Source organism: Apium graveolens, chromosome 5 (assembly GCF_009905375.1).
Source record: "Apium graveolens cultivar Ventura chromosome 5, ASM990537v1, whole genome shotgun sequence".
Lineage (NCBI taxonomy): Eukaryota > Viridiplantae > Streptophyta > Magnoliopsida > Apiales > Apiaceae > Apium > Apium graveolens.
Genome location: NC_133651.1, coordinates 99,416,199 through 99,429,272, shown reverse-complemented (window position 1 = coordinate 99,429,272; position 13,074 = coordinate 99,416,199). Strand labels below are relative to the sequence as shown.

Sequence of the window (13,074 nt, the reverse complement as noted above, 5' to 3'; positions counted from 1 at the left end):
TTTCTGGAAGTTTTTAAAACATGCATTCATTATTTGCAAGATTCCAGAAACTTTGAGGGTCAACTTGTAAAAATATAATTTCATAAACGAATTTGAACTACAACAGATCAACACCGGGTCGAACCCCAGGTCAAAATTGACCTGAATGGGTCACCCGATTCTGAAGAACACGGTGGCCGGGGAAAGAATCCGGCGAGGCAATTTAACAGCAAACACGAACCGGGTTAAACGATTCTGCATATCATACAAATTTTGGCCCTAGCAGCAACCCAGAGACGTTCCTTTGTATCGCTTACAACCCCTGGAACCAATTCCCCGACGAACTCGCCATTAACGCCGGCGAGTTCGAAGGTTTTCCGGCGAACTGATTCCGGCGTCCAAACTTTGATTTCTTTACATGCTTCGATTACTCATAACACGATCTAATAGTTGGGACTCATCAAACATATTCGGAATCAACCGTTATAAAATTCCCAAATTTCGATTGAGTTTATTCATGAACATAAACCCTAATTTTCAAGTGTTCATCAAACATCAATTTGGACATGTTATTGAACTCGGTTTTTGACATATAATATATCAAAATGACCAGGAAGAAAAGATTTACATGATTATGCCCTCAAATCACATAAAAACATTAAGAACAAAAATTCCTAATTTAATCCATAATTAATTCGAAATAAAATAATTTAATCAGAAAAATACCTTGATTTCTGCATAAAAACAGATGATTGATTATGAGAGTACTTTTCGAGAGCTTCATTTTGATATGTTGCACGCCCGAATCGGAGTTCGATAACGCCTTCGTTCGTGCGTTTGATTTTCAAGAACGTGGTTTTAATTCGACATTTCTTTGTATTTTACGGGATTTTACTGACTGATTATGATTATACGAATAAAATGAAATAATAAAAGGGCTATATATATTGGGAATATTGGCTCGTTTTGTATCGTCTTGGATCGTTAAATTAGTTACTTAGCCGCTAAGTAACTGCAAAAACGATCTGATTCGATACCCGTATTGGATAATTATCCAAACCGGGATTCTTATAAAATACTATATATGAAAATAACATAATAATATCCCGTCATTCGAAAATATGGGTTTTGTTGGTTCACCGAAATGATTATCGTATCGAAAATCTTGCGCCGGGCCGCGCACGGGTGAAACCGTAATCCGGATCGAAAAAGTCAAAACACGGAAAATGTCCGGAATTACCAAATTGGGTTAGAAAGGAGTTTTCGGAAAAGTTTCGGGTTGTAAAAATGCAAAAACGGTTGAAGTCGGACGATTCCCGGCTTTATAAAATAATTTTGTAATTATTCAGAAAATAATTAATAAATTCATAAATCAATATAAAATCATTTAACAGCCCAAAAATTACCAGAAAAATACCGTAATTATCTATATTTTATTATGGTCATAATAAAATTAACAAACTTATACTGTATCACATATAAGCATTCACATATTCACACCAATCATCAGATAATTGACCGAAAATCATATAATAATCATATCAAAATTACTTATTAATAAAAATAATTACACGCGATATCCCGGATGTTACATCCTTCCCCCCTTAAAAGGATTCTGTCCTCAGAATCATACTAAGGATCAGATAATGATATATTCAAGTATCTCATTTCCATTTTCTCAGGTTGATCTTTCAACCCTACAACTTTTCATAAACTTTTACTCGCTGCATCACTCACTACTTAACAGCCTCTTATTGGCATCATAATCTATCTGATGCTCATATAATTCAACTCAAGTCTCCATTTTATATATATAATGGAGCTAAATTATTCTTCCTGAGTGTACACGTATAAATACCTTATGAATCTGCTAAAAGTGTGGCGGTGAAGCCAACTTACTTACACTTATCCTGACTATTTTACTGTCTCAAAAGGACTAGCGTAATTCTTACTAATTATCCTTTCTTCGTAATTCTAGTAACTCGTGCTCATGAACGTTTGTAATAGCTACTAGTTACTGACCCCATTCCCACATGTTTCTCTATTCAGTTAACTTAGTTCATAATCGCTTCCAATCGCATTCCAGGCTCTTTAATCATTCTTTTAATCTTCTCATCTATCCACAATTGATATACTGGAACCATGGCGTATTCGATTTCTAACATTCTCGAAATTAATCAGAGTTAAGAATTAGCGCGAAAATCTCGACTGGAAATGACTAACGCATAAACTTATCACTATATCTTATTTTCCTTGAATCACAGTGGAGTATATCCGCCGAGCGAACATCTCTTACCAATTTGAAGAAAGTACACTAACCTAGAGGCATCACCGGCATACTTTTAACCTATATTATCATTTATTTTGGTTTTAAGGAGTTCTCATACGAACTTACTGCAATGCTTTCCTTGACGTCTAGTTACGTATAATATTTATTCTTTTTTTTTTCTTTTTTCTTTTTTTTGTGCCATATTGTTAGGGCAAAAATACGCGCTAATATTCACGCAAGTATACGCGTTCGCAAGTAATATAGAATACTTTCTAGTTCATTCCCACAGAGACTCAGACTAATTTATTGTCTAATTAAACTCACTCACCAATGTATGATTACTTCTCAATGTTAAGACACTAACACTTAGAATTATTGACTAAATATTAACTACAATTAATTACTTAATTAATCACTTAATTAACACTTCAATTTATCAATAATAAAACACTCATGAGATCACAACTTCATTACTACTTCCTTCAATAGTCATTGTTATTACCTTTAGCATGTGACAGTGATGATATTAATCGAATAACACAAAACTGATAAAAGCCAACTTTCATTGTACTAATACCATTCTACCAAACATCCACAATCAAGATAGAAGTTGAATAGTCATCAATTATGTTGAGTTCTTATATGTCTACAGAAATTGACAACACAACGATTTAAGCACAAGTTATTCCTTTTGATTATATAGGGCAAATAAAACTGTTAGAGTTACCCACTAATCATGCACAACATACATGAACCTATGCTAGCATGGCAAGTTCTAAATCTCAAGATCCACCGTCGCTTCACAAGAGATTAACACCCTATCTTATATGTTCGCGACGCACATAAGACGAATACGCACAACCAAAACTAGATATCATACAATCATCATACACTAAAGTATTAAATAATTAACTAAAGAATTCCATAATAAATCCGTTGCAACCCCATGATCACGATTAGCCCATAATAGCACTTATCGTCATCATGGGTTCATATGAAATCATGATAAACAAACACAAGAAAATAATAACTAAACTAATTATATTAAATCAGAGTACGTCACAAGAGTAAATAGGTTCAAGGTAAGAAAACTAGCATCCAACGTTACAACGAAACAAGAATCACAAGAAAATATGCTTCCTCTTCGTTGCTGTACACTAAACGGTCTTCTTCCTTATCTCCTTCGCTCCTTGCGTAATACCACGATCCTCTCTTGAAAACGTCTCCAAATCTACTTATATAATAGTCCCATAAAACTCAGATTACATAGAAGTGGAAGCCAAACAGAAATAGAAGTCCTAAAATAAATTATTTTTTTCCCCGACCCTGCGCGGCCGCTCAGCATAGCTGAGCGGGCGCTCAGCTTTCTGCGCGGACGCTCAGCATAGCTGAGCGGGCGCTCAGGACCCTTCTGGAAAATTCCTGAGTTTGCTCCGTTCCTTCACCGTAATCTGCCCATTTCTTCCCTCTCTCAATGATGAACACATGCCAAGACTTATTCTTGATGATTACTCCCCCGAAATGCAACTAATACCCTGAAATGCATAAACACTAGAAAAACGCATCAAATACACAAAATACTTGATTTCAAGACACCAATTTAAGCCATTTTAAGACGTTCTAAGTGGTATAAAATGCCACTTATCACACCCCCAAACTTAAATCGATGCTTGTCCTCAAGCGTCACAGACTCAAAAACACATAAAAACATGCATGAATGCAATCTATATGAAAATGCAGCGATCCCCCTTACTACGAATAAACCAACCAAATTGCAACATCTCAACAAATGCAGTTAGACAACTAAAGATCAATAAACTCATGCAAACGGACATACAGCCAGAAACGTGGTGTGTGCAAATGCTTAATAGATATGCTTCGGAACTAGACCAATTATTATGACTCGACTATCCTCAAGGCAATCACATGATTATACATAGAATAAAAATTCTAGGCACAAAGTGATATACAACACTACAAGAATTCTGGAGCTTATTACGAAATCATGCTTTTTATTCACAACACAAATGCTTATTTGACCGGCAATGAGTGAGGTCCACAAAAGACTTATACAATGGTATCCATGTAACGAGCGTTAGGTTAGCGGATCCCAGACTCTAAAAGCCTTAGGTCACTAGGCACAAAATCCCCTAAGAACTTAATAACTCGAATACCAAAGAGCCCACTCTTGATCAATTATTCATAAACACCACAAAAATATTTTTTTTTTTTTATAAAATTTCTGAGCAAGTGCGTTTCGCTCCATCTTGCTCAACCCTAGACTACTCGCACAACATGCGAGCCGGCTACTAGCCATTTGACGCCTAGCCACGACTAGCAACAAATTCCATTTTTTTTACTCCAATTTTTTCTTTTTCATGCCTTTATCACTAAGAGCCTATTATCGAATTCTAAGCATAATAAATAGATTGACCTCGAAAACAATCAAATCATAACAACAATCTAGCCCTTACGCATTCTCTAAGACTTAGTGGAATTACAAGTGCTTCTAGCATGCATATCAACCTACACGACTTAATATCACTTTAATGCTATCACTACACTCGCATCAATATCACAATTCAGTCGATAAATCATCGCAAAAGGGATCATGGTAAATGCATGAGCTACATGACATGATAAACAATTAAAGCTATATAAAAAAAACTATATGGCATAAATTATGCAACTATATGAACTAAACTATCATGAATATACAGCTATATGACACACACACAGTATTCCTTAACTACCACCCCCAAACTTAAAATCTTCACTGTCCTCGGTGAAGGTAGTAGAAAGGAACACAGGGTATACCTACTCGGAGTCATCATCATCATCACCCTCAGTGGGTGGAGTATCAGGCGGCGGGTATGCAGAGTCCTCACCAAAAACTGGCCACTGGATATCAGCTCCAAGGCCCCGAAAAGCAGTCCCTAACGCAAGGGTGAGCTCCTGAGCAAACCTGCTCTGCGTCTCGTACATGGCATCCATCCGCCGTGAAAGCCTCCTATACTGGGTATCAGCCATCCCAGCACCCTCCTGAGCTCTCGAAGAACCAGCCTCATCACGCCCAGGCCTAGCCATAGTAGCACCTCGTGCTGGACGCCCTCCTGGAAGATGATAACCCAGTCCATGCTCCTCGGGCTCACCACCTGTCCACTCCTGCATCCCATTTAGAGTTCCAGAATCAATCGGAGCTGCCGGCAACTGCAACTGCTCATGAGCCGGCCAGTTCACTCCTACTGCTCGGCACAGCTTCGTAACCGTGGATGCATAAGGGATGTTCATATGCTTAGCTCCCCTCAAAAACTTCAGAATTCCTTGGTAGATAAACTCACCAAGGTCCACATAGTACTCCTCATGAAGAATTCCCCACAACAACTGTGCTCTCTCAACTGTGACCTCATGTGCATGCGAAGAAGGCAAAATATTAGCAAAAATAAATGCATTCCATGCACGGGCATACCTGTTCATAGCGATCGCCGGGAAGTGACGATACTCATTAGTGTCGGTCTTGAAGGTCCAAACTGTGCCCGGCCTACATAGAGTCGCACAAATCAAATCCAAATCAAAATCCTCAGCAGTCTTCTCATTCCAGTTCTCCTCCTCGGGCTTCCTCTCTCGCTGTCCAATCACATGGCGAATCGCCGTAGGGTGATAATCAACTATCAGCCCTCGGACCACAGAAAACCCATTCTTTTCGGCCTTCGCGTTCGCATAGAACTCGCGAACCACGCTCATCGGTACTGCTTCGGGCGACTCACAAAAAGCTATCCACCCCTTTTCTGCAATCATGGGTAGCAACTCACCATCCCTCCCCGATGGTAAAAGCCCTCTCTCCTTCAGAATCGGCTTCCCCAAAAGCCTAGTGTACTTCTCCTCCGCAGCTCTGTCAGTCAACCGAGGCCTTGCAGCAGTACCCCTTGATGAATCAGCAGTAGGGACTGTGCTGCTGCTATCGATAGTCCGTGCTCTATTGGGTGCCATTGATTCTCCAATAAAAGTGTTTAAGAACTGAGTTTTGGTGCTTGGGAGAGAGTTTAAGTGTAGGAAGTTTGTGGGAGATATGTAGGATATGTGTATGTATATATAGGGTGTGGAATAGGTTAAATTAGATTAGGGTTTGGGGATTAAGGGTTAAAATGATGGGGTAGTGGGAACAAATCGGGGGTTTATGGGCTACAATTGGGTTTTTTTATTTCTGCTTTTTTTTCTTTTTTTTTTTTGAACTTAAAAAATTTTCTGGCAGTCGACCCCTGAGCGGTCGCTCAGCAAAGCTGAGCGGGCGCTCAGGGGGTCACTGGAAAAAAAATTTTAGCCCCGATTTTCTGATTTTTTTGTGTTTTTGGATAGGTTATTAACTTCTAAGGGTTCCTGTAACAACAATTCATGGGTTGCCTCCCACGCAGCGCTTCTTTTTCGTCATTAGCTTGACGTTGCGTACCCTTCTCAAGTAGTCAACAAAATGGCGCTAACCACTTCTCGGTTTGCCATGTCCCCATAGTAGTGCTTCAAACGCTGACCGTTAACCTTGAATGTTTGGTCCGGATCATTCTCAAAAATTTCCACCGCTCCATGTGGAAACACAGTTTTGACAATAAAAGGTCCAGACCACCTCGATTTCAACTTCCCAGGAAAAAGTCGGAGCCGAGAGTTGAATAAGAGAACTTGTTGCCCCGGCACAAATAACTTAGGATGTAGCTTCCTATCATGCCACTTCTTCACCTTTTCCTTATACATTTTGTTATTCTCGTACGCTTGAAGTCGAAATTCATCAAGTTCATTAAGCTGAAGCATTCTTTTCTTACCAGCTGCATCTAAATCCAGGTTCAACTTTTTCAATGCCCAGTAGGCCTTATGCTCAAGCTCCGCAGGTAGATGACATCCCTTACCGTACACCAACTGAAATGGGGACATACCAAGTGGAGTTTTGTATGCTGTTCTGTAAGCCCAAATAGCTTCATCGAGCTTTAAAGACCAATCCTTCCTTGACGGACAAACAACCTTCTCTAGAATGCGCTTTATCTCTCTGTTAGACACTTCCGCTTGACCATTTGTTTGCGGATGATAGGCAGTAGCCACTCAATGATTCACATTATAACGCTGCATCATAGAAGTGAACTTACGGTTGCAGAAATGCGACCCTTCATCACTTATGATTACCCGAGGTGTTCCAAACCTTGTGAAAATTTGCTTATGAAGAAAATTTAGCACTGTCTTTGCATCATTTGTCGGTAAAGCTTTAACTTCTACCCATTTTGAGACATAATCGACTGCCAGCAAGATGTACTGATTATTGCAAGACGAGATAAAAGGCCCCATAAAATCGATTCCCCAAACATCAAAGACCTCGACTTCAAGTATCACATTTAATGGCATCTCATCCTTTCTTGTCAAATTTCCCACTCTTTGGCAACGATCACACCTTAAAACAAACTGATGAGCATCCTTGAACAAAGTAGGCCAAAAAAAACCTGCTTGCAGAATACGAGCTGCCGTCTTCTCACCACCATAGTGTCCACCATAAACCGTGGAGTGGCAGTCTCGTAATATCCCCTCCGTCTCACAGAACGGGATACATCTCCTGATGATCTGGTCAGCTCCCTGTCTAAACAAATATGGTTCATCCCATATATACCACTTCACCTCATGCAGAAACTTCTTCTTTTGAGCAGAGGTCAAATTAGGAGGCATTACATTGCTGACGAGATAGTTTACAATATCTGCAAACCATGGTTCTTCCTCCTGAACTGCAAACAATTGCTCATCCGTAAAAGATTCATTGATTAATGTCCTATCTTGTGAAGTAGAATCGGGATTCTCCAACCTAGAGAGATGGTCAGCTACTTGATTCTCAGTACCTTTTCTATCCTTGATCTCTAACTCAAATTCCTGATGTAAAAGCACCCAACGAATGAGTCTCGGCTTCGAATCTATCTTGGAAACCAGATAGCGAATAGCCGCATGATCAGTGAATACTGTTATTTTTGTACCAAGTAGATAAGATCGAAATTTCTCGAAACCAAAGACTATAGCCAATAGCTCCTTCTCAGTAGTGGTGTAGTTCATTTGGGCCCCATTTAAAGTCTTACTCGCATAGTAGACCACATGGAAGAGATTTTTCTTGCGCTGTCCCAGAACTGCACCTACCGCATAATCACTCGCATCACACATCATCTCAAACGGTTCTTTCCAATTTGGTGTTGTAATAACTGGTGCAGTGATCAAACTCTTCTTGAGAGTCTCGAATGCTGCCAAACATTCATCATCAAATTTGAAAGGCACATCTTTCTCAAGCAAATTGCACAACGGCTTAGATATCTTTGAAAAGTCCTTGATGAATCGCCGATAAAAACCCGCATGACCAAGAAAACTACGGATTCCTTTCACAGAATTAGGTGGTGGAAGATTTTCAATGACCCCCACCTTGGCCTTGTCCACCTCCAGACCCTTGTTAGAGACCTTATGCCCAAGAATAATGCCTTCACGCACCATAAAATGACATTTCTCCCAATTGAGCACCAAATTAGTTTCCACGCACCTTTTGAGTACGGCGCACAGATTATTCAAACATTCATCATATGAATGTCCAAAGACGGAGAAGTCGTCCATGAACACTTCGACATTATTTCCAATCATGTCAGAGAATATAGCCATCATACATCTCTGAAAAGTGGTCGGGGCGCCACATAACCCAAACGAAACTCTGTGAAAAGCAAACGTGCCAAATGGACAAGTGAAGGTAGTCTTTTCCTGATCCTCTGGTGCAATACAAATCTGATTATACCCTGAATAACCATCCAGAAGACAAAAATACTCATGACCCGCCAACCTGTTAAGCATCTGATCAATAAACGGAAGAGGGAAGTGATCCTTCCTTGTGGCTTTGTTCAATTTTCTATAATCCATGCATACTCTCCATCCTGTAACTGTTCGAGTGGGGATAAGCTCATTCTTTTCATTTGCTACCACAGTGATACCTCCTTTCTTAGGTCCACATTGTACGGGGCTTACCCACGAGCTGTCAGAAATAGGATAAATGATGCCTGCATCCAGCCATTTCAGAATTTCTTTCTTCACCACCTCCTTCATGATAGGATTCAGTCTTCGCTGCTGTTCCACAGTCGGCTTACTACCTTCCTCTAGCAGAATTTTATGCATATAATATGAAGGACTTAACCCCTTGATGTCTGCTATGGTCCATCCAATAGCCGATTTGAATTCTCTCAAAATCCTTAAGAGCTTGTCTTCCTCACTACCTGAAAGATCAGATGAAATAATAACAGGTAAAGTAGATGCATCACCTAAAAAAACATACCTCAAGTGTTCAGGTAATGGCTTGAGCTCCAAGGTAGGTGCTTCCTCTATTGATGGTTTGAGCTTTCCTTCAGCATTCTTGAGGTCAGAAGTACCAAGAGATTCAAACGGCATGTCCAGCTTTCACTTCCAGGGAGAAGCGTTCAGATATTGTAATTGCTCGTTGCCATCTTCATCATCGCTGTCAAAATCCCCCACTAAGGCCTTTTCCAATGCATCAGACATTAGCATGCGATCGAGTTCTGAAGTAACCGCAGAATCAATCACATCCACTTTAAAGCACTCCTCATCTTCTGTAGGGAATTTCATTGCCTTGAATACGTTGAAGGTCACATCCTGATCTTGTACCCGCATAGTAAGTTCACCTTTTTGCACATCTATCAAGGTACGGCCAGTAGCCAAGAAAGGTCTTCCCAAGATTATGGGAATCTTCTTATCTTCCTCAAAATCCAGAATAACAAAATCTGCAGGAAAGAAGAGCTTATCCACCTTGACTAGCACATCCTCCACTATGCCCCTTGGGTAAGTAATGGAACGATCAGCCAATTGTAGAGACATGTATGTGGGTTTTGGATTAGGCAGATCCAGCTTTTTAAAGATCGACAACGGCATCAGATTAATGCTTGCATCTAAATCACAAAGGCACTTGTCAAAAGTCAATTTGCCAATGGTGCAAGGAATGGTGAAGCTACCTGGATCTTTCAGTTTTGGTGGTAACTTTTGCTGCAGAACAGCGCTGCATTCCTCCGTGAGAGCAACGGTCTCAAGGTCATCCAGTTTCACCTTCCTTAAAAGAATACTCTTCATAAACTTCGCATAACTAGGCATTTGCTCCAGAGCCTCAGCGAAAGGTATATTGATGTGAAGTTTCTTGAACACCTCCAGAAACTTACCGAACTGTCTATCCAGCTTTTGTTGCTGTAATCTTTTAGGAAAAGGTGGTGGAGGATAGAGCTGTTTCTCCCCTGTATTAGCCTCATGCAGAGTGTGTTCAACAGTAGTCTTCCTTGGTTCCGCCGCTTTCTCCTTTTGCTTAGCTTCTTCATCTCTAATTTCAGCTTCTCCTTCTTTTGCCTTTTCAGCATCAGCAACTTTTCCAGACCTTAAGGTAATAGCCTTGACTTGATCTTTAGCTTCCTTCCTGCCTGGTACTTCCGTGTCACTGGGAAGAGTGCCAGGTTGACGATTGAGCATTGCATTGGCTAATTGACCGATTTGATTTTCCAAGGTCTTGATAGAAACCGCCTGACTCTTGCATAACAGCTTAAGTTCCTCAAAATCAGCACTAGTAGGTGCAGCTGTACTTCCCTGTTAAAGATATGATTGCCTTGTAGCATACTGCTGTGGTTGCTGGAATCCAGGTGGGTTAAACTGTTTACTCACTCCTTGCTGATATGGTGGCTGAATAGCATTCTGATTATTCCCCCAGCTGAAATTTGGATGATTTCTATTATTAGGATGATAGGTCGCTGGCACAGGCTGCTGTTGTCACTGATAATTATTCACATACTGAACATATTCGTTGACAAGAGAACACTGATCCGTAGCATGAGAACCTGCACAAAGCTCACAAATCATAGCTATTTGATTAACTCCATATATAGCCAGAGAATCAACCTTCATTGATAGCGCTTGAAGCTGTTCTGCAATAGCGGTGGCTGCATCAACTTCCAGAATACCTGCTACCTTACCTGACGTCATCCTCTGAGTTGGGTTTTGATGCTCATTTGCAGCCATAGTCTCTATAAGATTATACGCCTCAGTATAGCTTTTAGCCCATAAGGCGCCTCCAGCTGCTGCATCGAGCATGGGCCGAGATTGGGCCCCCAAACCATTATAGAAACCAGTGATCACCATCCAATCAGGCATTCCATGATGTGGACATTTTCTCAACATTTCCTTGTAGCGTTCCCAAGCCTCGCACATAGATTCTGTAGGTTGCTGCGCAAACTGAGTAAGAGCACTCCTCATAGCAGCACTCTTTGCCATCAGATAAAACTTCACCAGAAACTTTTGCTCAAGATCTTGCCACGTAGTGATGGACCCAGCTGGTTCAGAATGTAACCAGTCTTTAGCCTTGTCCCTCAGTGAGAATGGGAAAAGCCTCAACTTGATAGCCTCATCAGTCACGCCATTATACTTAAAAGTGCTGCAGATCTCGACAAAATTCCTTATGTGCATGTTGGGGTCTTCAGTCGCCGCTCCTCCAAAAGAAACAGAATTCTGCACCATCTGAATAGTGCCCGGCTTGATTTCAAAGGTGTTAGCTTGAATAGCCGGATGAAGAATGCTTGACTGAATGTCATCAATTTTTGGCCGAGAAAAATCCATAAGAGCTGGATTAGCTTGAACAATACGATCACCCATGTTTACTGGTTCTTTTCGCTCAGTTCCTGAATCCGAATCTTCAAAATCTAACTTCTCCGGAATATCAAGAACTTCGTCTGTCTCCTCAGCTGTATCTAAAGTCCTCTTGCGAGTACGAGAACGAGTTTGCATAAACGCTTGCTAAAGTACAGGAAACACAACCGGAAACAATAAGTAACTACTACGTCCTAATCACTGAGTCCTAATGACCAATGATGGTAAGTACATAAACTAAACAAATACACCGAGTCCCCGACAGCGGCGCCAAAAACTTGTTAGGGCGAAAACACGCGCTAATATTCACGCAAGTATACGCGTTCGCAAGTAATATAGAATACTTTCTAGTTCGTTCCCACAGAGACTCAGACTAATTTATTGTCTAATTAAACTCACTCACCAATGTATGATTACTTCTCAATGTTAAGACACTAACACTTAGAATTGTTGACTAAATATTAACTACAATTAATTACTTAATTAATCACTTAATTAACACTTCAATTTATCAATAATAAAACACTCATGAGATCACAACTTCATTACTACTTCCTTCAATAGTCATTGTTATTACCTTTAGCATGTGACAGTGATGATATTAATCGAATAACACAAAACTGATAAAAGCCAACTTTCATTGTACTAATACCATTCTACCAAACATCCACCATCAAGATAGAAGTTGAATAGTCATCAATTATGTTGAGTTCCTATATGTCTACAGAAATTGACAACACAACGATTTAAGCACAAGTTATTCCTTTTGATTACATAGGGCAAATAAAACTGTTAGAGTTACCCACTAATCATGCACAACATACATGAACCTATGCTAGCATGGCAAGTTCTAAATCTCAAGATCCACCGTCGCTTCACAAGAGATTAACACCCTATCTTATATGTTCGCGACGCACATAAGACGAATACGCACAACCAAAACTAGATATCATACAATCATCACACACTAAAGTATTAAACAATTAACTAAAGAATTCCATAATAAATCCGTTGCAACCCCATGATCACGATTAGCCCATAATAGCACTTATCGTCATCATGGGTTCATATGAAATCATGATAAATAAACACACGAAAATAATAACTAAACTAATTATATTAAATCAGAGTACGTCACAAGAGTA

At 40.0% G+C, this 13,074-nt stretch overlaps 1 non-coding gene across 1 annotated transcript; it reads left to right on the top strand.

The window, feature by feature from the left end:
• The first annotated feature begins 11,435 nt into the window (after positions 1 to 11,435).
• LOC141662555 (small nucleolar RNA R71) lies at positions 11,436 to 11,542 on the top strand. Its single transcript, XR_012550664.1, has one exon. It is a non-coding gene; the product is annotated as a small nucleolar RNA R71 (small nucleolar RNA).
• The last annotated feature ends 1,532 nt before the right edge of the window (positions 11,543 to 13,074 follow it).